At 36.7% G+C, this 24,111-nt stretch overlaps 4 non-coding genes and 22 pseudogenes across 4 annotated transcripts; all 26 read right to left on the bottom strand.

Annotated features, from left to right (window-relative positions):
* Positions 1 to 670: 670 nt before the first annotated feature.
* LOC145648832 (5S ribosomal RNA) lies at positions 671 to 789 on the bottom strand (annotated as a pseudogene).
* Positions 790 to 1,578: 789 nt separating this feature from the next.
* LOC145649282 (5S ribosomal RNA) lies at positions 1,579 to 1,697 on the bottom strand (annotated as a pseudogene).
* Positions 1,698 to 2,486: 789 nt separating this feature from the next.
* On the bottom strand, positions 2,487 to 2,605 carry LOC145650444 (5S ribosomal RNA; annotated as a pseudogene).
* A 789-nt stretch (positions 2,606 to 3,394) lies between these two features.
* On the bottom strand, positions 3,395 to 3,513 carry LOC145649459 (5S ribosomal RNA). Its single transcript, XR_014116586.1, has one exon. It is a non-coding gene; the product is annotated as a 5S ribosomal RNA (ribosomal RNA).
* A 789-nt stretch (positions 3,514 to 4,302) lies between these two features.
* LOC145650101 (5S ribosomal RNA) lies at positions 4,303 to 4,421 on the bottom strand (annotated as a pseudogene).
* Positions 4,422 to 5,210: 789 nt separating this feature from the next.
* On the bottom strand, positions 5,211 to 5,329 carry LOC145650849 (5S ribosomal RNA; annotated as a pseudogene).
* A 789-nt stretch (positions 5,330 to 6,118) lies between these two features.
* LOC145649447 (5S ribosomal RNA) lies at positions 6,119 to 6,237 on the bottom strand. The gene has a single exon (XR_014116585.1). It is a non-coding gene; the product is annotated as a 5S ribosomal RNA (ribosomal RNA).
* Positions 6,238 to 7,025: 788 nt separating this feature from the next.
* Positions 7,026 to 7,144, bottom strand: LOC145647307 (5S ribosomal RNA; annotated as a pseudogene).
* Positions 7,145 to 7,933: 789 nt separating this feature from the next.
* LOC145643863 (5S ribosomal RNA) lies at positions 7,934 to 8,052 on the bottom strand. The gene has a single exon (XR_014116088.1). It is a non-coding gene; the product is annotated as a 5S ribosomal RNA (ribosomal RNA).
* Positions 8,053 to 8,841: 789 nt separating this feature from the next.
* On the bottom strand, positions 8,842 to 8,960 carry LOC145648928 (5S ribosomal RNA; annotated as a pseudogene).
* Positions 8,961 to 9,750: 790 nt separating this feature from the next.
* On the bottom strand, positions 9,751 to 9,869 carry LOC145650068 (5S ribosomal RNA; annotated as a pseudogene).
* Positions 9,870 to 10,658: 789 nt separating this feature from the next.
* LOC145647305 (5S ribosomal RNA) lies at positions 10,659 to 10,777 on the bottom strand (annotated as a pseudogene).
* A 789-nt stretch (positions 10,778 to 11,566) lies between these two features.
* On the bottom strand, positions 11,567 to 11,685 carry LOC145645198 (5S ribosomal RNA). Its single transcript, XR_014116124.1, has one exon. It is a non-coding gene; the product is annotated as a 5S ribosomal RNA (ribosomal RNA).
* Positions 11,686 to 12,475: 790 nt separating this feature from the next.
* LOC145648732 (5S ribosomal RNA) lies at positions 12,476 to 12,594 on the bottom strand (annotated as a pseudogene).
* Positions 12,595 to 13,383: 789 nt separating this feature from the next.
* Positions 13,384 to 13,502, bottom strand: LOC145648927 (5S ribosomal RNA; annotated as a pseudogene).
* Positions 13,503 to 14,292: 790 nt separating this feature from the next.
* LOC145643737 (5S ribosomal RNA) lies at positions 14,293 to 14,411 on the bottom strand (annotated as a pseudogene).
* Positions 14,412 to 15,201: 790 nt separating this feature from the next.
* LOC145650067 (5S ribosomal RNA) lies at positions 15,202 to 15,320 on the bottom strand (annotated as a pseudogene).
* A 790-nt stretch (positions 15,321 to 16,110) lies between these two features.
* Positions 16,111 to 16,229, bottom strand: LOC145649957 (5S ribosomal RNA; annotated as a pseudogene).
* Positions 16,230 to 17,019: 790 nt separating this feature from the next.
* Positions 17,020 to 17,138, bottom strand: LOC145649956 (5S ribosomal RNA; annotated as a pseudogene).
* A 790-nt stretch (positions 17,139 to 17,928) lies between these two features.
* Positions 17,929 to 18,047, bottom strand: LOC145646856 (5S ribosomal RNA; annotated as a pseudogene).
* Positions 18,048 to 18,838: 791 nt separating this feature from the next.
* Positions 18,839 to 18,957, bottom strand: LOC145650923 (5S ribosomal RNA; annotated as a pseudogene).
* Positions 18,958 to 19,748: 791 nt separating this feature from the next.
* LOC145650922 (5S ribosomal RNA) lies at positions 19,749 to 19,867 on the bottom strand (annotated as a pseudogene).
* Positions 19,868 to 20,657: 790 nt separating this feature from the next.
* Positions 20,658 to 20,776, bottom strand: LOC145649955 (5S ribosomal RNA; annotated as a pseudogene).
* A 790-nt stretch (positions 20,777 to 21,566) lies between these two features.
* Positions 21,567 to 21,685, bottom strand: LOC145649954 (5S ribosomal RNA; annotated as a pseudogene).
* Positions 21,686 to 22,476: 791 nt separating this feature from the next.
* On the bottom strand, positions 22,477 to 22,595 carry LOC145650852 (5S ribosomal RNA; annotated as a pseudogene).
* A 790-nt stretch (positions 22,596 to 23,385) lies between these two features.
* Positions 23,386 to 23,504, bottom strand: LOC145650865 (5S ribosomal RNA; annotated as a pseudogene).
* Positions 23,505 to 24,111: the final 607 nt, after the last annotated feature.

Here is a 24,111-nt window from a genome sequence, read left to right as displayed (position 1 = left end):
ATGATGCAATAAAAGCTTACAACATCTGGTATACGGAGGCACTAACAGACAGTTTTTTGATGAATCACTGCACTTCACATTCAGGCATGTGAGTTGGAGAGTAAATGAAAGTGATGCAAAAAAAAGTACAGCATCTGCTATTCCCAGGTGCTAACAGATAGTTTGAGTTAATTATTCACTGCACTTCAAATTTGAACATGATAGCTTGAACATAAATTAAAGGGATGCAATACAATCTTACAGCACCTGCTATTCCCTGGTACTAAAATATTTCTATTTAATCTGTACACTTCACATACAAGCTTGTCAGTTGCAGATTAAAGTAAAGTGATGCAACAAAAACTTACAGCATCTGCTATTCCCAGGTGCTAACAGATAGTTTTTTTAATTAATCACTGCATTTCACATCCTAGCATGTCATCTTGACAGTAAATTAAAGTGATTCAAGAGAAGCTTACAGCATCTCGTAGTCCAAGGTGCTAACAGATAGTTTTTGATGAATCACTGCACTTCACATTCAGGCATGTGAGTTGGAGAGTAAATGAAAGTGATGCAAAAAAAACTTACAGCATCGGCTATTCCCAGGTGCTAACAGATAGTTTTTTTATTAATCACTGCACTTCACATTTGAGCATGTCAGCTTGAAAGTAAATTAAAGTGATGCAAGAAAAGCTTACAGCACCTGGTATTCCTAGGTAGGGTCCCACCTCAGTACTATCCATGCCCAAACTTGCTTAGCTTCCAAGGTCAGATGAGATTGGGCGTTCTCAAGCTGGTGTGGCCGTAAGCCTTAAACACTTACTCAAATTGCCTAATCATAGCAAATATGATCAAAGACCAATCTGACAATTTTTTTTATTAATCCCTGCACTTGACATTCTAGAATGTTATCTTGAATGTAAATTAAATGATGCAATAAAAGCTTACAACATCTGGTATACGGAGGCACTAACAGACAGTTTTTTGATGAATCACTGCACTTCACATTCAGGCATGTGAGTTGGAGAGTAAATGAAAGTGATGCAAAAAAAAGTACAGCATCTGCTATTCCCAGGTGCTAACAGATAGTTTGAGTTAATTATTCACTGCACTTCAAATTTGAACATGATAGCTTGAACATAAATTAAAGGGATGCAATACAATCTTACAGCACCTGCTATTCCCTGGTACTAAAATATTTCTATTTAATCTGTACACTTCACATACAAGCTTGTCAGTTGCAGATTAAAGTAAAGTGATGCAACAAAAACTTACAGCATCTGCTATTCCCAGGTGCTAACAGATAGTTTTTTTAATTAATCACTGCATTTCACATCCTAGCATGTCATCTTGACAGTAAATTAAAGTGATTCAAGAGAAGCTTACAGCATCTCGTAGTCCAAGGTGCTAACAGATAGTTTTTGATGAATCAAAGCACTTCACATTCAGGCATGTGAGTTGGAGAGTAAATGAAAGTGATGCAAAAAAAACTTACAGCATCGGCTATTCCCAGGTGCTAACAGATAGTTTTTTTTATTAATCACTGCACTTCACATTTGAGCATGTCAGCTTGAAAGTAAATTAAAGTGATGCAAGAAAAGCTTACAGCACCTGGTATTCCTAGGTAGAGTCCCACCTCAGTACTATCCAGGCCCAAACTTGCTTAGCTTCCAAGGTCAGATGATATTGGGCGTTCTCAAGCTGGTGTGGCCGTAAGCCTTGAGCACTTACTCAAATTGCCTAATCATAGCAAATATGATCAAAGACCAATCTGACAATTTTTTTTATTAATCCCTGCACTTGACATTCTAGAATGTTATCTTGAATGTAAATTAAATGATGCAATAAAAGCTTACAACATCTGGTATACGGAGGCACTAACAGACAGTTTTTTGATGAATCACTGCACTTCACATTCAGGCATGTGAGTTGGAGAGTAAATGAAAGTGATGCAAAAAAAAGTACAGCATCTGCTATTCCCAGGTGCTAACAGATAGTTTGAGTTAATTATTCACTGCACTTCAAATTTGAACATGATAGCTTGAACATAAATTAAAGGGATGCAATACAATCTTACAGCACCTGCTATTGCCTGGTACTAAAATATTTCTATTTAATCTGTACACTTCACATACAAGCTTGTCAGTTGCAGATTAAAGTAAAGTGATGCAACAAAAACTTACAGCATCTGCTATTCCCAGGTGCTAACAGATAGTTTTTTTAATTAATCACTGCATTTCACATCCTAGCATGTCATCTTGACAGTAAATTAAAGTGATTCAAGAGAAGCTTACAGCATCTCGTAGTCCAAGGTGCTAACAGATAGTTTTTGATGAATCACTGCACTTCACATTCAGGCATGTGAGTTGGAGAGTAAATGAAAGTGATGCAAAAAAAACTTACAGCATCGGCTATTCCCAGGTGCTAACAGATAGTTTTTTTTATTAATCACTGCACTTCACATTTGAGCATGTCAGCTTGAAAGTAAATTAAAGTGATGCAAGAAAAGCTTACAGCACCTAGTATTCCTAGGTAGGGTCCCACCTCAGTACTATCCAGGCCCAAACTTGCTTAGCTTCCAAGGTCAGATGATATTGGGCGTTCTCAAGCTGGTGTGGCCGTAAGCCTTAAGCACTTACTCAAATTGCCTAATCATAGCAAATATGATCAAAGACCAATCTGACAATTTTTTTTATTAATCCCTGCACTTGACATTCTAGAATGTTATCTTGAATGTAAATTAAATGATGCAATAAAAGCTTACAACATCTGGTATACGGAGGCACTAACAGACAGTTTTTTGATGAATCACTGCACTTCACATTCAGGCATGTGAGTTGGAGAGTAAATGAAAGTGATGCAAAAAAAACGTACAGCATCTGCTATTCCCAGGTGCTAACAGATAGTTTGAGTTAATTATTCACTGCACTTCAAATTTGAACATGATATCTTGAACATAAATTAAAGGGATGCAATACAATCTTACAGCACCTGCTATTCCCTGGTACTAAAATATTTCTATTTAATCTGTACACTTCACATACAAGCTTGTCAGTTGCAGATTAAAGTAAAGTGATGCAACAAAAACTTACAGCATCTGCTATTCCCAGGTGCTAACAGATAGTTTTTTTAATTAATCACTGCATTTCACATCCTAGCATGTCATCTTGACAGTAAATTAAAGTGATTCAAGAGAAGCTTACAGCATCTCGTAGTCCAAGGTGCTAACAGATAGTTTTTGATGAATCACTGCACTTCACATTCAGGCATGTGAGTTGGAGAGTAAATGAAAGTGATGCAAAAAAAACTTACAGCATCGGCTATTCCCAGGTGCTAACAGATAGTTTTTTTATTAATCACTGCACTTCACATTTGAGCATGTCAGCTTGAAAGTAAATTAAAGTGATGCAAGAAAAGCTTACAGCACCTGGTATTCCTAGGTAGGGTCCCACCTCAGTACTATCCAGGCCCAAACTTGCTTAGCTTCCAAGGTCAGATGAGATTGGGCGTTCTCAAGCTGGTGTGGCCGTAAGCCTTAAACACTTACTCAAATTGCCTAATCATAGCAAATATGATCAAAGACCAATCTGACAATTTTTTTTATTAATCCCTGCACTTGACATTCTAGAATGTTATCTTGAATGTAAATTAAATGATGCAATAAAAGCTTACAACATCTGGTATACGGAGGCACTAACAGACAGTTTTTTGATGAATCACTGCACTTCACATTCAGGCATGTGAGTTGGAGAGTAAATGAAAGTGATGCAAAAAAAAGTACAGCATCTGCTATTCCCAGGTGCTAACAGATAGTTTGAGTTAATTATTCACTGCACTTCAAAATTGAACATGATAGCTTGAACATAAATTAAAGGGATGCAATACAATCTTACAGCACCTGCTATTCCCTGGTACTAAAATATTTCTATTTAATCTGTACACTTCACATACAAGCTTGTCAGTTGCAGATTAAAGTAAAGTGATGCAACAAAAACTTACAGCATCTGCTATTCCCAGGTGCTAACAGATAGTTTTTTTAATTAATCACTGCATTTCACATCCTAGCATGTCATCTTGACAGTAAATTAAAGTGATTCAAGAGAAGCTTACAGCATCTCGTAGTCCAAGGTGCTAACAGATAGTTTTTGATGAATCAAAGCACTTCACATTCAGGCATGTGAGTTGGAGAGTAAATGAAAGTGATGCAAAAAAAACTTACAGCATCGGCTATTCCCAGGTGCTAACAGATAGTTTTTTTTATTAATCACTGCACTTCACATTTGAGCATGTCAGCTTGAAAGTAAATTAAAGTGATGCAAGAAAAGCTTACAGCACCTGGTATTCCTAGGTAGAGTCCCACCTCAGTACTATCCAGGTCCAAACTTGCTTAGCTTCCAAGGTCAGATGATATTGGGCGTTCTCAAGCTGGTGTGGCCGTAAGCCTTAAGCACTTACTCAAATTGCCTAATCATAGCAAATATGATCAAAGACCAATCTGACAATTTTTTTTATTAATCCCTGCACTTGACATTCTAGAATGTTATCTTGAATGTAAATTAAATGATGCAATAAAAGCTTACAACATCTGGTATACGGAGGCACTAACAGACAGTTTTTTGATGAATCACTGCACTTCACATTCAGGCATGTGAGTTGGAGAGTAAATGAAAGTGATGCAAAAAAAAGTACAGCATCTGCTATTCCCAGGTGCTAACAGATAGTTTGAGTTAATTATTCACTGCACTTCAAATTTGAACATGATAGCTTGAACATAAATTAAAGGGATGCAATACAATCTTACAGCACCTGCTATTGCCTGGTACTAAAATATTTCTATTTAATCTGTACACTTCACATACAAGCTTGTCAGTTGCAGATTAAAGTAAAGTGATGCAACAAAAACTTACAGCATCTGCTATTCCCAGGTGCTAACAGATAGTTTTTTTAATTAATCACTGCATTTCACATCCTAGCATGTCATCTTGACAGTAAATTAAAGTGATTCAAGAGAAGCTTACAGCATCTCGTAGTCCAAGGTGCTAACAGATAGTTTTTGATGAATCACTGCACTTCACATTCAGACATGTGAGTTGGAGAGTAAATGAAAGTGATGCAAAAAAAACTTACAGCATCGGCTATTCCCAGGTGCTAACAGATAGTTTTTTTTATTAATCACTGCACTTCACATTTGAGCATGTCAGCTTGAAAGTAAATTAAAGTGATGCAAGAAAAGCTTACAGCACCTAGTATTCCTAGGTAGGGTCCCACCTCAGTACTATCCAGGCCCAAACTTGCTTAGCTTCCAATGTCAGATGAGATTGAGCGTTCTCAAGCTGGTGTGGCCATAAGCCTTAAACACTTACTCAAATTTCCTAATCATAGCAAATATGATCAAAGACCAATCTGACAATTTTTTTTATTAATCCCTGCACTTGACATTCTAGAATGTTATCTTGAATGTAAATTAAATGATGCAATAAAAGCTTACAACATCTGGTATACGGAGGCACTAACAGACAGTTTTTTGATGAATCACTGCACTTTACATTCAGGCATGTGAGTTGGAGAGTAAATGAAAGTGATGCAAAAAAAACGTACAGCATCTGCTATTCCCAGGTGCTAACAGATAGTTTGAGTTAATTATTCACTGCACTTCAAATTTGAACATGATAGCTTGAACATAAATTAAAGGGATGCAATACAATCTTACAGCACCTGCTATTCCCTGGTACTAAAATATTTCTATTTAATCTGTACACTTCACATACAAGCTTGTCAGTTGCAGATTAAAGTAAAGTGATGCAACAAAAACTTACAGCATCTGCTATTCCCAGGTGCTAACAGATAGTTTTTTTAATTAATCACTGCATTTCACATCCTAGCATGTCATCTTGACAGTAAATTAAAGTGATTCAAGAGAAGCTTACAGCATCTCGTAGTCCAAGGTGCTAACAGATAGTTTTTGATGAATCACTGCACTTCACATTCAGGCATGTGAGTTGGAGAGTAAATGAAAGTGATGCAAAAAAAACTTACAGCATCGGCTATTCCCAGGTGCTAACAGATAGTTTTTTTATTAATCACTGCACTTCACATTTGAGCATGTCAGCTTGAAAGTAAATTAAAGTGATGCAAGAAAAGCTTACAGCACCTGGTATTCCTAGGTAGGGTCCCACCTCAGTACTATCCAGGCCCAAACTTGCTTAGCTTCCAAGGTCAGATGAGATTGGGCGTTCTCAAGCTGGTGTGGCCGTAAGCCTTAAACACTTACTCAAATTGCCTAATCATAGCAAATATGATCAAAGACCAATCTGACAATTTTTTTTATTAATCCCTGCACTTGACATTCTAGAATGTTATCTTGAATGTAAATTAAATGATGCAATAAAAGCTTACAACATCTGGTATACGGAGGCACTAACAGACAGTTTTTTGATGAATCACTGCACTTCACATTCAGGCATGTGAGTTGGAGAGTAAATGAAAGTGATGCAAAAAAAAGTACAGCATCTGCTATTCCCAGGTGCTAACAGATAGTTTGAGTTAATTATTCACTGCACTTCAAATTTGAACATGATAGCTTGAACATAAATTAAAGGGATGCAATACAATCTTACAGCACCTGCTATTCCCTGGTACTAAAATATTTCTATTTAATCTGTACACTTCACATACAAGCTTGTCAGTTGCAGATTAAAGTAAAGTGATGCAACAAAAACTTACAGCATCTGCTATTCCCAGGTGCTAACAGATAGTTTTTTTAATTAATCACTGCATTTCACATCCTAGCATGTCATCTTGACAGTAAATTAAAGTGATTCAAGAGAAGCTTACAGCATCTCGTAGTCCAAGGTGCTAACAGATAGTTTTTGATGAATCACTGCACTTCACATTCAGGCATGTGAGTTGGAGAGTAAATGAAAGTGATGCAAAAAAAACTTACAGCATCGGCTATTCCCAGGTGCTAACAGATAGTTTTTTTATTAATCACTGCACTTCACATTTGAGCATGTCAGCTTGAAAGTAAATTAAAGTGATGCAAGAAAAACTTACAGCACCTGGTATTCCTAGGTAGGGTCCCACCTCAGTACTATCCAGGCCCAAACTTGCTTAGCTTCCAAGGTCAGATGAGATTGGGCGTTCTCAAGCTGGTGTGGCCGTAAGCCTTAAACACTTACTCAAATTGCCTAATCATAGCAAATATGATCAAAGACCAATCTGACAATTTTTTTTATTAATCCCTGCACTTGACATTCTAGAATGTTATCTTGAATGTAAATTAAATGATGCAATAAAAGCTTACAACATCTGGTATACGGAGGCACTAACAGACAGTTTTTTGATGAATCACTGCACTTCACATTCAGGCATGTGAGTTGGAGAGTAAATGAAAGTGATGCAAAAAAAAGTACAGCATCTGCTATTCCCAGGTGCTAACAGATAGTTTGAGTTAATTATTCACTGCACTTCAAATTTGAACATGATAGCTTGAACATAAATTAAAGGGATGCAATACAATCTTACAGCACCTGCTATTCCCTGGTACTAAAATATTTCTATTTAATCTGTACACTTCACATACAAGCTTGTCAGTTGCAGATTAAAGTAAAGTGATGCAACAAAAACTTACAGCATCTGCTATTCCCAGGTGCTAACAGATAGTTTTTTTAATTAATCACTGCATTTCACATCCTAGCATGTCATCTTGACAGTAAATTAAAGTGATTCAAGAGAAGCTTACAGCATCTCGTAGTCCAAGGTGCTAACAGATAGTTTTTGATGAATCACTGCACTTCACATTCAGGCATGTGAGTTGGAGAGTAAATGAAAGTGATGCAAAAAAAACTTACAGCATCTGCTATTCCCAGGTGCTAACAGACAGTTTTTTTTATTAATCACTGCACTTCACATTTGAGCATGTCAGCTTGAAAGTAAATTAAAGTGATGCAAGAAAAGCTTACAGCACCTGGTATTCCTAGGTAGAATCCCACCTCAGTACTATCCAGGCCCAAACTTGCTTAGCTTCCAAGGTCAGATGAGATTGGGCGTTCTCAAGCTGGTGTGGCCGTAAGCCTTAAACACTTACTCAAATTGCCTAATCATAGCAAATATGATCAAAGACCAATCTGACAATTTTTTTTATTAATCCCTGCACTTGACATTCTAGAATGTTATCTTGAATGTAAATTAAATGATGCAATAAAAGCTTACAACATCTGGTATACGGAGGCACTAACAGACAGTTTTTTGATGAATCACTGCACTTCACATTCAGGCATGCGAGTTGGAGAGTAAATGAAAGTGATGCAAAAAAAAGTACAGCATCTGCTATTCCCAGGTGCTAACAGATAGTTTGAGTTAATTATTCACTGCACTTCAAATTTGAACATGATAGCTTGAACATAAATTAAAGGGATGCAATACAATCTTACAGCACCTGCTATTCCCTGGTACTAAAATATTTCTATTTAATCTGTACACTTCACATACAAGCTTGTCAGTTGCAGATTAAAGTAAAGTGATGCAACAAAAACTTACAGCATCTGCTATTCCCAGGTGCTAACAGATAGTTTTTTTAATTAATCACTGCATTTCACATCCTAGCATGTCATCTTGACAGTAAATTAAAGTGATTCAAGAGAAGCTTACAGCATCTTGTAGTCCAAGGTGCTAACAGATAGTTTTTGATGAATCAAAGCACTTCACATTCAGGCATGTGAGTTGGAGAGTAAATGAAAGTGATGCAAAAAAAACTTACAGCATCGGCTATTCCCAGGTGCTAACAGATAGTTTTTTTTATTAATCACTGCACTTCACATTTGAGCATGTCAGCTTGAAAGTAAATTAAAGTGATGCAAGAAAAGCTTACAGCACCTGGTATTCCTAGGTAGGGTCCCACCTCAGTACTATCCAGGCCCAAACTTGCTTAGCTTCCAAGGTCAGACGAGATTGAGCGTTCTCAAGCTGGTGTGGCCATAAGCCTTAAACACTTACTCAAATTTCCTAATCATAGCAAATATGATCAAAGACCAATCTGACAATTTTTTTTATTAATCCCTGCACTTGACATTCTAGAATGTTATCTTGAATGTAAATTAAATGATGCAATAAAAGCTTACAACATCTGGTATACGGAGGCACTAACAGACAGTTTTTTGATGAATCACTGCACTTCACATTCAGGCATGTGAGTTGGAGAGTAAATGAAAGTGATGCAAAAAAAACGTACAGCATCTGCTATTCCCAGGTGCTAACAGATAGTTTGAGTTAATTATTCACTGCACTTCAAATTTGAACATGATAGCTTGAACATAAATTAAAGGGATGCAATACAATCTTACAGCACCTGCTATTCCCTGGTACTAAAATATTTCTATTTAATCTGTACACTTCACATACAAGCTTGTCAGTTGCAGATTAAAGTAAAGTGATGCAACAAAAACTTACAGCATCTGCTATTCCCAGGTGCTAACAGATAGTTTTTTTAATTAATCACTGCATTTCACATCCTAGCATGTCATCTTGACAGTAAATTAAAGTGATTCAAGAGAAGCTTACAGCATCTCGTAGTCCAAGGTGCTAACAGATAGTTTTTGATGAATCACTGCACTTCACATTCAGGCATGTGAGTTGGAGAGTAAATGAAAGTGATGCCAAAAAAACTTACAGCATCTGCTATTCCCAGGTGCTAACAGATAGTTTTTTTTATTAATCACTGCACTTCACATTTGAGCATGTCAGCTTGAAAGTAAATTAAAGTGATGCAAGAAAAGCTTACAGCACCTGGTATTCCTAGGTAGGGTCCCACCTCAGTACTATCCAGGCCCAAACTTGCTTAGCTTCCAATGTCAGATGAGATTGAGCGTTCTCAAGCTGGTGTGGCCATAAGCCTTAAAGACTTACTCAAATTTCCTAATCATAGCAAATATGATCAAAGACCAATCTGACAATTTTTTTTATTAATCCCTGCACTTGACATTCTAGAATGTTATCTTGAATGTAAATTAAATGATGCAATAAAAGCTTACAACATCTGGTATACGGAGGCACTAACAGACAGTTTTTTGATGAATCACTGCATTTCACATTCAGGCATGTGAGTTGGAGAGTAAATGAAAGTGATGCAAAAAAAACGTACAGCATCTGCTATTCCCAGGTGCTAACAGATAGTTTGAGTTAATTATTCACTGCACTTCAAATTTGAACATGATAGCTTGAACATAAATTAAAGGGATGCAATACAATCTTACAGCACCTGCTATTCCCTGGTACTAAAATATTTCTATTTAATCTGTACACTTCACATACAAGCTTGTCAGTTGCAGATTAAAGTAAAGTGATGCAACAAAAACTTACAGCATCTGCTATTCCCAGGTGCTAACAGATAGTTTTTTTAATTAATCACTGCATTTCACATCCTAGCATGTCATCTTGACAGTAAATTAAAGTGATTCAAGAGAAGCTTACAGCATCTCGTAGTCCAAGGTGCTAACAGATAGTTTTTGATGAATCACTGCACTTCACATTCAGGCATGTGAGTTGGAGAGTAAATGAAAGTGATGCCAAAAAAACTTACAGCATCTGCTATTCCCAGGTGCTAACAGATAGTTTTTTTATTAATCACTGCACTTCACATTTGAGCATGTCAGCTTGAAAGTAAATTAAAGTGATGCAAGAAAAACTTACAGCACCTGGTATTCCTAGGTAGGGTCCCACCTCAGTACTATCCAGGCCCAAACTTGCTTAGCTTCCAAGGTCAGATGAGATTGGGCGTTCTCAAGCTGGTGTGGCCGTAAGCCTTAAACACTTACTCAAATTGCCTAATCATAGCAAATATGATCAAAGACCAATCTGACAATTTTTTTTATTAATCCCTGCACTTGACATTCTAGAATGTTATCTTGAATGTAAATTAAATGATGCAATAAAAGCTTACAACATCTGGTATACGGAGGCACTAACAGACAGTTTTTTGATGAATCACTGCACTTCACATTCAGGCATGTGAGTTGGAGAGTAAATGAAAGTGATGCAAAAAAAAGTACAGCATCTGCTATTCCCAGGTGCTAACAGATAGTTTGAGTTAATTATTCACTGCACTTCAAATTTGAACATGATAGCTTGAACATAAATTAAAGGGATGCAATACAATCTTACAGCACCTGCTATTCCCTGGTACTAAAATATTTCTATTTAATCTGTACACTTCACATACAAGCTTGTCAGTTGCAGATTAAAGTAAAGTGATGCAACAAAAACTTACAGCATCTGCTATTCCCAGGTGCTAACAGATAGTTTTTTTAATTAATCACTGCATTTCACATCCTAGCATGTCATCTTGACAGTAAATTAAAGTGATTCAAGAGAAGCTTACAGCATCTCGTAGTCCAAGGTGCTAACAGATAGTTTTTGATGAATCACTGCACTTCACATTCAGGCATGTGAGTTGGAGAGTAAATGAAAGTGATGCAAAAAAAACTTACAGCATCTGCTATTCCCAGGTGCTAACAGACAGTTTTTTTTATTAATCACTGCACTTCACATTTGAGCATGTCAGCTTGAAAGTAAATTAAAGTGATGCAAGAAAAGCTTACAGCACCTGGTATTCCTAGGTAGAGTCCCACCTCAGTACTATCCAGGCCCAAACTTGCTTAGCTTCCAAGGTCAGATGAGATTGGGCGTTCTCAAGCTGGTGTGGCCGTAAGCCTTAAACACTTACTCAAATTGCCTAATCATAGCAAATATGATCAAAGACCAATCTGACAATTTTTTTTATTAATCCCTGCACTTGACATTCTAGAATGTTATCTTGAATGTAAATTAAATGATGCAATAAAAGCTTACAACATCTGGTATACGGAGGCACTAACAGACAGTTTTTTGATGAATCACTGCACTTCACATTCAGGCATGTGAGTTGGAGAGTAAATGAAAGTGATGCAAAAAAAATGTACAGCATCTGCTATTCCCAGGTGCTAACAGATAGTTTGAGTTAATTATTCACTGCACTTCAAATTTGAACATGATAGCTTGAACATAAATTAAAGGGATGCAATACAATCTTACAGCACCTGCTATTCCCTGGTACTAAAATATTTCTATTTAATCTGTACACTTCACATACAAGCTTGTCAGTTGCAGATTAAAGTAAAGTGATGCAACAAAAACTTACAGCATCTGCTATTCCCAGGTGCTAACAGATAGTTTTTTTAATTAATCACTGCATTTCACATCCTAGCATGTCATCTTGACAGTAAATTAAAGTGATTCAAGAGAAGCTTACAGCATCTCGTAGTCCAAGGTGCTAACAGATAGTTTTTGATGAATCACTGCACTTCACATTCAGGCATGTGAGTTGGAGAGTAAATGAAAGTGATGCAAAAAAAACTTACAGCATCGGCTATTCCCAGGTGCTAACAGATAGTTTTTTTTATTAATCACTGCACTTCACATTTGAGCATGTCAGCTTGAAAGTAAATTAAAGTGATGCAAGAAAAGCTTACAGCACCTGGTACTCCTAGGTAGAGTCCCACCTCAGTACTATCCAGGCCCAAACTTGCTTAGCTTCCAAGGTCAGAGGAGATTGGGCGTTCTCAAGCTGGTGTGGCCGTAAGCCTTAAACACTTACTCAAATTGCCTAATCATAGCAAATATGATCAAAGACCAATCTGACAATTTTTTTTATTAATCCCTGCACTTGACATTCTAGAATGTTATCTTGAATGTAAATTAAATGATGCAATAAAAGCTTACAACATCTGGTATACGGAGGCACTAACAGACAGTTTTTTGATGAATCACTGCACTTCACATTCAGGCATGCGAGTTGGAGAGTAAATGAAAGTGATGCAAAAAAAAGTACAGCATCTGCTATTCCCAGGTGCTAACAGATAGTTTGAGTTAATTATTCACTGCACTTCAAATTTGAACATGATAGCTTGAACATAAATTAAAGGGATGCAATACAATCTTACAGCACCTGCTATTCCCTGGTACTAAAATATTTCTATTTAATCTGTACACTTCACATACAAGCTTGTCAGTTGCAGATTAAAGTAAAGTGATGCAACAAAAACTTACAGCATCTGCTATTCCCAGGTGCTAACAGATAGTTTTTTTAATTAATCACTGCATTTCACATCCTAGCATGTCATCTTGACAGTAAATTAAAGTGATTCAAGAGAAGCTTACAGCATCTTGTAGTCCAAGGTGCTAACAGATAGTTTTTGATGAATCAAAGCACTTCACATTCAGGCATGTGAGTTGGAGAGTAAATGAAAGTGATGCAAAAAAAACTTACAGCATCGGCTATTCCCAGGTGCTAACAGATAGTTTTTTTTATTAATCACTGCACTTCACATTTGAGCATGTCAGCTTGAAAGTAAATTAAAGTGATGCAAGAAAAGCTTACAGCACCTGGTATTCCTAGGTAGGGTCCCACCTCAGTACTATCCAGGCCCAAACTTGCTTAGCTTCCAAGGTCAGACGAGATTGAGCGTTCTCAAGCTGGTGTGGCCATAAGCCTTAAACACTTACTCAAATTTCCTAATCATAGCAAATATGATCAAAGACCAATCTGACAATTTTTTTTATTAATCCCTGCACTTGACATTCTAGAATGTTATCTTGAATGTAAATTAAATGATGCAATAAAAGCTTACAACATCTGGTATACGGAGGCACTAACAGACAGTTTTTTGATGAATCACTGCACTTCACATTCAGGCATGTGAGTTGGAGAGTAAATGAAAGTGATGCAAAAAAAACGTACAGCATCTGCTATTCCCAGGTGCTAACAGATAGTTTGAGTTAATTATTCACTGCACTTCAAATTTGAACATGATAGCTTGAACATAAATTAAAGGGATGCAATACAATCTTACAGCACCTGCTATTCCCTGGTACTAAAATATTTCTATTTAATCTGTACACTTCACATACAAGCTTGTCAGTTGCAGATTAAAGTAAAGTGATGCAACAAAAACTTACAGCATCTGCTATTCCCAGGTGCTAACAGATAGTTTTTTTAATTAATCACTGCATTTCACATCCTAGCATGTCATCTTGACAGTAAATTAAAGTGATTCAAGAGAAGCTTACAGCATCTCGTAGTCCAAGGTGCTAACAGATAGTTTTTGATGAATCACTGCACTTCACATTCAGGCATGTGAGTTGGAGAGTAAATGAAAGTGATGCCAAAAAAACTTACAGCATCTGCTATTCCCAGGTGCTAACAGATAGTTTTTTTTATTAATCACTGCACTTCACATTTGAGCATGTCAGCTTGAAAGTAAATTAAAGTGATGCAAGAAAAGCTTACAGCACCTGGTATTCCTAGGTAGGGTCCCACCTCAGTACTATGCAGGCCCAAACTTGCTTAGCTTCCAATGTCAGATGAGATTGAGCGTTCTCAAGCTGGTGTGGCCATAAGCCTTAAAGACTTACTCAAATTTCCTAATCATAGCAAATATGATCAAAGACCAATCTGACAATTTTTTTTATTAATCCCTGCACTTGACATTCTAGAATGTTATCTTGAATGTAAATTAAATGATGCAATAAAAGCTTACAACATCTGGTATACGGAGGCACTAACAGACAGTTTTTTGATGAATCACTGCATTTCACATTCAGGCATGTGAGTTGGAGAGTAAATGAAAGTGATGCAAAAAAAACGTACAGCATCTGCTATTCCCAGGTGCTAACAGATAGTTTGAGTTAATTATTCACTGCACTTCAAATTTGAACATGATAGCTTGAACATAAATTAAAGGGATGCAATACAATCTTACAGCACCTGCTATTCCCTGGTACTAAAATATTTCTATTTAATCTGTACACTTCACATACAAGCTTGTCAGTTGCAGATTAAAGTAAAGTGATGCAACAAAAACTTACAGCATCTGCTATTCCCAGGTGCTAACAGATAGTTTTTTTAATTAATCACTGCATTTCACATCCTAGCATGTCATCTTGACAGTAAATTAAAGTGATTCAAGAGAAGCTTACAGCATCTCGTAGTCCAAGGTGCTAACAGATAGTTTTTGATGAATCACTGCACTTCACATTCAGGCATGTGAGTTGGAGAGTAAATGAAAGTGATGCCAAAAAAACTTACAGCATCTGCTATTCCCAGGTGCTAACAGATAGTTTTTTTTATTAATCACTGCACTTCACATTTGAGCATGTCAGCTTGAAAGTAAATTAAAGTGATGCAAGAAAAGCTTACAGCACCTGGTATTCCTAGGTAGGGTCCCACCTCAGTACTATCCAGGCCCAAACTTGCTTAGCTTCCAATGTCAGATGAGATTGAGCGTTCTCAAGCTGGTGTGGCCATAAGCCTTAAAGACTTACTCAAATTTCCTAATCATAGCAAATATGATCAAAGACCAATCTGACAATTTTTTTTATTAATCCCTGCACTTGACATTCTAGAATGTTATCTTGAATGTAAATTAAATGATGCAATAAAAGCTTACAACATCTGGTATACGGAGGCACTCACAGACAGTTTTTTGATGAATCACTGCATTTCACATTCAGGCATGTGAGTTGGAGAGTAAATGAAAGTGATGCAAAAAAAACGTACAGCATCTGCTATTCCCAGGTGCTAACAGATAGTTTGAGTTAATTATTCACTGCACTTCAAATTTGAACATGATAGCTTGAACATAAATTAAAGGGATGCAATACAATCTTACAGCACCTGCTATTCCCTGGTACTAAAATATTTCTATTTAATCTGTACACTTCACATACAAGCTTGTCAGTTGCAGATTAAAGTAAAGTGATGCAACAAAAACTTACAGCATCTGCTATTCCCAGGTGCTAACAGATAGTTTTTTTAATTAATCACTGCATTTCACATCCTAGCATGTCATCTTGACAGTAAATTAAAGTGATTCAAGAGAAGCTTACAGCATCTCGTAGTCCAAGGTGCTAACAGATAGTTTTTGATGAATCACTGCACTTCACATTCAGGCATGTGAGTTGGAGAGTAAATGAAAGTGATGCAAAAAAAACTTACAGCATCTGCTATTCCCAGGTGCTAACAGATAGTTTTTTTTATTAATCACTGCACTTCACATTTGAGCATGTCAGCTTGAAAGTAAATTAAAGTGATGCAAGAAAAGCTTACAGCACCTGGTATTCCTAGGTAGGGTCCCACCTCAGTACTATCCAGGCCCAAACTTGCTTAGCTTCCAAGGTCAGATAAGATTGAGCGTTCTCAAGCTGGTGTGGCCATAAGCCTTAAACACTTACTCAAATTTCCTAATCATAGCAAATATGATCAAAGACCAATCTGACAATTTTTTTTATTAATCCCTGCACTTGACATTCTAGAATGTTATCTTGAATGTAAATTAAATGATGCAATAAAAGCTTACAACATCTGGTATACGGAGGCACTAACAGACAGTTTTTTGATGAATCACTGCACTTCACATTCAGGCATGTGAGTTGGAGAGTAAATGAAAGTGATGCAAAAAAAACGTACAGCATCTGCTATTCCCAGGTGCTAACAGATAGTTTGAGTTAATTATTCACTGCACTTCAAATTTGAACATGATAGCTTGAACATAAATTAAAGGGATGCAATACAATCTTACAGCACCTGCTATTCCCTGGTACTAAAATATTTCTATTTAATCTGTACACTTCACATACAAGCTTGTCAGTTGCAGATTAAAGTAAAGTGATGCAACAAAAACTTACAGCATCTGCTATTCCCAGGTGCTAACAGATAGTTTTTTTAATTAATCACTGCATTTCACATCCTAGCATGTCATCTTGACAGTAAATTAAAGTGATTCAAGAGAAGCTTACAGCATCTCGTAGTCCAAGGTGCTAACAGATAGTTTTTGATGAATCACTGCACTTCACATTCAGGCATTTGAGTTGGAGAGTAAATGAAAGTGATGCAAAAAAAACTTACAGCATCTGCTATTCCCAGGTGCTAACAGATAGTTTTTTTTATTAATCACTGCACTTCACATTTGAGCATGTCAGCTTGAAAGTAAATTAAAGTGATGCAAGAAAAGCTTACAGCACCTGGTATTCCTAGGTAGGGTCCCACCTCAGTACTATCCAGGCCCAAACTTGCTTAGCTTCCAAGGTCAGATAAGATTGAGCGTTCTCAAGCTGGTGTGGCCATAAGCCTTAAACACTTACTCAAATTTCCTAATCATAGCAAATATGATCAAAGACCAATCTGACAATTTTTTTTATTAATCCCTGCACTTGACATTCTAGAATGTTATCTTGAATGTAAATTAAATGATGCAATAAAAGCTTACAACATCTGGTATACGGAGGCACTAACAGACAGTTTTTTGATGAATCACTGCACTTCACATTCAGGCATGTGAGTTGGAGAGTAAATGAAAGTGATGCAAAAAAAACGTACAGTATCTGCTATTCCCAGGTGCTAACAGATAGTTTGAGTTAATTATTCACTGCACTTCAAATTTGAACATGATAGCTTGAACATAAATTAAAGGGATGCAATACAATCTTACAGCACCTGCTATTCCCTGGTACTAAAATATTTCTATTTAATCTGTACACTTCACATACAAGCTTGTCAGTTGCAGATTAAAGTAAAGTGATGCAACAAAAACTTACAGCATCTGCTATTCCCAGGTGCTAACAGATAGTTTTTTTAATTAATCACTGCATTTCACATCCTAGCATGTCATCTTGACAGTAAATTAAAGTGATTCAAGAGAAGCTTACAGCATCTCGTAGTCCAAGGTGCTAACAGATAGTTTTTGATGAATCACTGCACTTCACATTCAGGCATTTGAGTTGGAGAGTAAATGAAAGTGATGCAAAAAAAACTTACAGCATCTGCTATTCCCAGGTGCTAACAGATAGTTTTTTTTATTAATCACTGCACTTCACATTTGAGCATGTCAGCTTGAAAGTAAATTAAAGTGATGCAAGAAAAGCTTACAGCACCTGGTATTCCTAGGTAGGGTCCCACCTCAGTACTATTCAGGCCCAAACTTGCTTAGCTTCCAAGGTCAGATGAGATTGGGCGTTCTCAAGCTGGTGTGGCCGTAAGCCTTAAACACTTACTCAAATTGCCTAATCATAGCAAATATGATCAAAGACCAATCTGACAATTTTTTTTATTAATCCCTGCACTTGACATTCTAGAATGTTATCTTGAATGTAAATTAAATGATGCAATAAAAGCTTACAACATCTGGTATACGGAGGCACTAACAGACAGTTTTTTGATGAATCACTGCACTTCACATTCAGGCATGCGAGTTGGAGAGTAAATGAAAGTGATGCAAAAAAAACGTACAGCATCTGCTATTCCCAGGTGCTAACAGATAGTTTGAGTTAATTATTCACTGCACTTCAAATTTGAACATGATAGCTTGAACATAAATTAAAGGGATGCAATACAATCTTACAGCACCTGCTATTCCCTGGTACTAAAATATTTCTATTTAATCTGTACACTTCACATACAAGCTTGTCAGTTGCAGATTAAAGTAAAGTGATGCAACAAAAACTTACAGCATCTGCTATTCCCAGGTGCTAACAGATAGTTTTTTTAATTAATCACTGCATTTCACATCTTAGCATGTCATCTTGACAGTAAATTAAAGTGATGCAAGAGAAGCTTACAGCATCTCGTAGTCCAAGGTGCTAACAGACAGTTTTTTGATGATTTACTGCACTTCACATTCAGGCATGTGAGTTGGAGAGTAAATGAAAGTGATGCAAAAAAAACTTACAGCATCTGCTATTCCCAGGTGCTAACAGATAGTTTTTTTTATTAATCATTGCACTTCACATTTGAGCATGTCAGCTTGAAAGTAAATTAAAGTGATGCAAGAAAAGCTTACAGCACCTGGTATACATAGGTAGGGTCCCACCTCAGTACTATCCAGGCCCAAACTTACTTAGCTTCCAAGGTCAGATGAGATTGGGCATTCTCAAGCTGGTGTGGCCGTAAGCCTTAAACACTTACTCAAATTGCCTAATCATAGCAAATATGATCAAAGACCAATCTGACAATTTTTTTTATTAATCCCTGCACTTGACATTCTAGAATGTTATCTTGAATGTAAATTAAATGATGCAATAAAAGCTTACAACATCTGGTATACGGAGGCACTAACAGACAGTTTTTTGATGAATCACTGCACTTCACATTCAGGCATGCGAGTTGGAGAGTAAATGAAAGTGATGCAAAAAAAACGTACAGCATCTGCTATTCCCAGGTGCTAACAGATAGTTTGAGTTAATTATTCACTGCACTTCAAATTTGAACATGATAGCTTGAACATAAATTAAAGGGATGCAATACAATCTTACAGCACCTGCTATTCCCTGGTACTAAAATATTTCTATTTAATCTGTACACTTCACATACAAGCTTGTCAGTTGCAGATTAAAGTAAAGTGATGCAACAAAAACTTACAGCATCTGCTATTCCCAGGTGCTAACAGATAGTTTTTTTAATTAATCACTGCATTTCACATCTTAGCATGTCATCTTGACAGTAAATTAAAGTGATGCAAGAGAAGCTTACAGCATCTCGTAGTCCAAGGTGCTAACAGACAGTTTTTTGATGATTTACTGCACTTCACATTCAGGCATGTGAGTTGGAGAGTAAATGAAAGTGATGCAAAAAAAACTTACAGCATCTGCTATTCCCAGGTGCTAACAGATAGTTTTTTTTATTAATCATTGCACTTCACATTTGAGCATGTCAGCTTGAAAGTAAATTAAAGTGATGCAAGAAAAGCTTACAGCACCTGGTATACATAGGTAGGGTCCCACCTCAGTACTATCCAGGCCCAAACTTACTTAGCTTCCAAGGTCAGATGAGATTGGGCATTCTCAAGCTGGTGTGGCCGTAAGCATTAAACACTTACTCAAATTGCCTAATCATAGCAAATATGATCAAAGACCAATCTGACAATTTTTTTTATTAATCCCTGCACTTGACATTCTAGAATGTTATCTTGAATGTAAATTAAATGATGCAATAAAAGCTTACAACATCTGGTATACGGAGGCACTAACAGACAGTTTTTTGATGAATCACTGCACTTCACATTCAGGCATGCGAGTTGGAGAGTAAATGAAAGTGATGCAAAAAAAATGTACAGCATCTGCTATTCCCAGGTGCTAACAGATAGTTTGAGTTAATTATTCACTGCACTTCAAATTTGAACATGATAGCTTGAACATAAATTAAAGGGATGCAATACAATCTTACAGCACCTGCTATTCCCTGGTACTAAAATATTTCTATTTAATCTGTACACTTCACATACAAGCTTGTCAGTTGCAGATTAAAATAAAGTGATGCAACAAAAACTTACAGCATCTGCTATTCCCAGGTGCTAACAGATAGTTTTTTTAATTAATCACTGCATTTCACATCCTAGCATGTCATCTTGACAGTAAATTAAAGTGATTCAAGAGAAGCTTACAGCATCTCGTAGTCCAAGGTGCTAACAGATAGTTTTTGATGAATCACTGCACTTCACATTCAGGCATTTGAGTTGGAGAGTAAATGAAAGTGATGCAAAAAAAACTTACAGCATCTGCTATTCCCAGGTGCTAACAGATAGTTTTTTTTATTAATCACTGCACTTCACATTTGAGCATGTCAGCTTGAAAGTAAATTAAAGTGATGCAAGAAAAGCTTACAGCACCTGGTATTCCTAGGTAGGGTCCCACCTCAGTACTATCCAGGCCCAAACTTGCTTAGCTTCCAAGGTCAGATAAGATTGAGCGTTCTCAAGCTGGTGTGGCCATAAGCCTTAAACACTTACTCAAATTTCCTAATCATAGCAAATATGATCAAAGACCAATCTGACAATTTTTTTTATTAATCCCTGCACTTGACATTCTAGAATGTTATCTTGAATGTAAATTAAATGATGCAATAAAAGCTTACAACATCTGGTATACGGAGGCACTAACAGACAGTTTTTTGATGAATCACTGCACTTCACATTCAGGCATGCGAGTTGGAGAGTAAATGAAAGTGATGCAAAAAAAACGTACAGCATCTGATATTCCCAGGTGCTAACAGATAGTTTGAGTTAATTATTCACTGCACTTCAAATTTGAACATGATAGCTTGAACATAAATTAAAGGGATGCAATACAATCTTACAGCACCTGCTATTCCCTGGTACTAAAATATTTCTATTTAATCTGTACACTTCACATACAAGCTTGTCAGTTGCAGATTAAAGTAAAGTGATGCAACAAAAACTTACAGCATCTGCTATTCCCAGGTGCTAACAGATAGTTTTTTTAATTAATCACTGCATTTCACATCCTAGCATGTCATCTTGACAGTAAATTAAAGTGATTCAAGAGAAGCTTACAGCATCTCGTAGTCCAAGGTGCTAACAGATAGTTTTTGATGAATCACTGCACTTCACATTCAGGCATTTGAGTTGGAGAGTAAATGAAAGTGATGCAAAAAAAACTTACAGCATCTGCTATTCCCAGGTGCTAACAGATAGTTTTTTTTATTAATCACTGCACTTCACATTTGAGCATGTCAGCTTGAAAGTAAATTAAAGTGATGCAAGAAAAGCTTACAGCACCTGGTATTCCTAGGTAGGGTCCCACCTCAGTACTATCCAGGCCCAAACTTGCTTAGCTTCCAAGGTCAGATAAGATTGAGCGTTCTCAAGCTGGTGTGGCCATAAGCCTTAAACACTTACTCAAATTTCCTAATCATAGCAAATATGATCAAAGACCAATCTGACAATTTTTTTTATTAATCCCTGCACTTGACATTCTAGAATGTTATCTTGAATGTAAATTAAATGATGCAATAAAAGCTTACAACATCTGGTATACGGAGGCACTAATAGACAGTTTTTTGATGAATCACTGCACTTCACATTCAGGCATGCGAGTTGGAGAGTAAATGAAAGTGATGCAAAAAAAATGTACAGCATCTGCTATTCCCAGGTGCTAACAGATAGTTTGAGTTAATTATTCACTGCACTTCAAATTTGAACATGATAGCTTGAACATAAATTAAAGGGATGCAATACAATCTTACAGCACCTGCTATTCCCTGGTACTAAAATATTTCTATTTAATCTGTACACTTCACATACAAGCTTGTCAGTTGCAGATTAAAGTAAAGTGATGCAACAAAAACTTACAGCATCTGCTATTCCCAGGTGCTAACAGATAGTTTTTTTAATTAATCACTGCATTTCACATCCTAGCATGTCATCTTGACAGTAAATTAAAGTGATGCAAGAGAAGCTTACAGCATCTCGTAGTCCAAGGTGCTAACAGACAGTTTTTTGATGATTTACTGCACTTCACATTCAGGCATGTGAGTTGGAGAGTAAATGAAAGTGATGCAAAAAAAACTTACAGCATCTGCTATTCCCAGGTGCTAACAGATAGTTTTTTTTATTAATCATTGCACTTCACATTTGAGCATGTCAGCTTGAAAGTAAATTAAAGTGATGCAAGAAAAGCTTACAGCACCTGGTATACATAGGAAGGGTCCCACCTCAGTACTATCCAGGCCCAAACTTACTTAGCTTCCAAGGTCAGATGAGATTGGGCATTCTCAAGCTGGTGTGGCCGTAAGCCTTAAACACTTACTCAAATTGCCTAATCATAGCAAATATGATCAAAGACCAATCTGACAATTTTTTTTATTAATCCCTGCACTTGACATTCTAGAATGTTATCTTGAATGTAAATTAAATGATGCAATAAAAGCTTACAACATCTGGTATACGGAGGCACTAACAGACAGTTTTTTGATGAATCACTGCACTTCACATTCAGGCATGTGAGTTGGAGAGTAAATGAAAGTGATGCAAAAAAAACGTACAGCATCTGCTATTCCCAGGTGCTAACAGATAGTTTGAGTTAATTATTCACTGCACTTCAAATTTGAACATGATAGCTTGAACATAAATTAAAGGGATGCAATACAATCTTACAGCACCTGCTATTCCCTGGTACTAAAATATTTCTATTTAATCTGTACACTTCACATACAAGCTTGTCAGTTGCAGATTAAAGTAAAGTGATGCAACAAAAACTTACAGCATCTGCTATTCCCAGGTGCTAACAGATAGTTTTTTTAATTAATCACTGCATTTCACATCCTAGCATGTCATCTTGACAGTAAATTAAAGTGATTCAAGAGAAGCTTACAGCATCTCGTAGTCCAAGGTGCTAACAGATAGTTTTTGATGAATCACTGCACTTCACATTCAGGCATGTGAGTTGGAGAGTAAATGAAAGTGATGCCAAAAAAACTTACAGCATCTGCTATTCCCAGGTGCTAACAGATAGTTTTTTTTATTAATCACTGCACTTCACATTTGAGCATGTCAGCTTGAAAGTAAATTAAAGTGATGCAAGAAAAGCTTACAGCACCTGGTATTCCTAGGTAGGGTCCCACCTCAGTACTATCCAGGCCCAAACTTGCTTAGCTTCCAATGTCAGATGAGATTGAGCGTTCTCAAGCTGGTGTGGCCAAAAGCCTTAAAGACTTACTCAAATTTCCTAATCATAGCAAATATGATCAAAGACCAATCTGACAATTTTTTTTATTAATCCCTGCACTTGACATTCTAGAATGTTATCTTGAATGTAAATTAAATGATGCAATAAAAGCTTACAACATCTGGTATACGGAGGCACTAACAGACAGTTTTTTGATGAATCACTGCATTTCACATTCAGGCATGTGAGTTGGAGAGTAAATGAAAGTGATGCAAAAAAAACGTACAGCATCTGCTATTCCCAGGTGCTAACAGATAGTTTGAGTTAATTATTCACTGCACTTCAAATTTGAACATGATAGCTTGAACATAAATTAAAGGGATGCAATACAATCTTACAGCACCTGCTATTCCCTGGTACTAAAATATTTCTATTTAATCTGTACACTTCACATACAAGCTTGTCAGTTGCAGATTAAAGTAAAGTGATGCAACAAAAACTTACAGCATCTGCTATTCCCAGGTGCTAACAGATAGTTTTTTTAATTAATCACTGCATTTCACATCCTAGCATGTCATCTTGACAGTAAATTAAAGTGATTCAAGAGAAGCTTACAGCATCTCGTAGTCCAAGGTGCTAACAGAT

Source organism: Electrophorus electricus, chromosome 13 (assembly GCF_041902795.1).
Source record: "Electrophorus electricus isolate QZ-2024a chromosome 13, ASM4190279v1, whole genome shotgun sequence".
NCBI lineage: Eukaryota > Metazoa > Chordata > Actinopteri > Gymnotiformes > Gymnotidae > Electrophorus > Electrophorus electricus.
The sequence above is the reverse complement of the archived record's forward strand: the minus strand, read 5'-3'. Positions and strand labels throughout refer to the sequence as shown.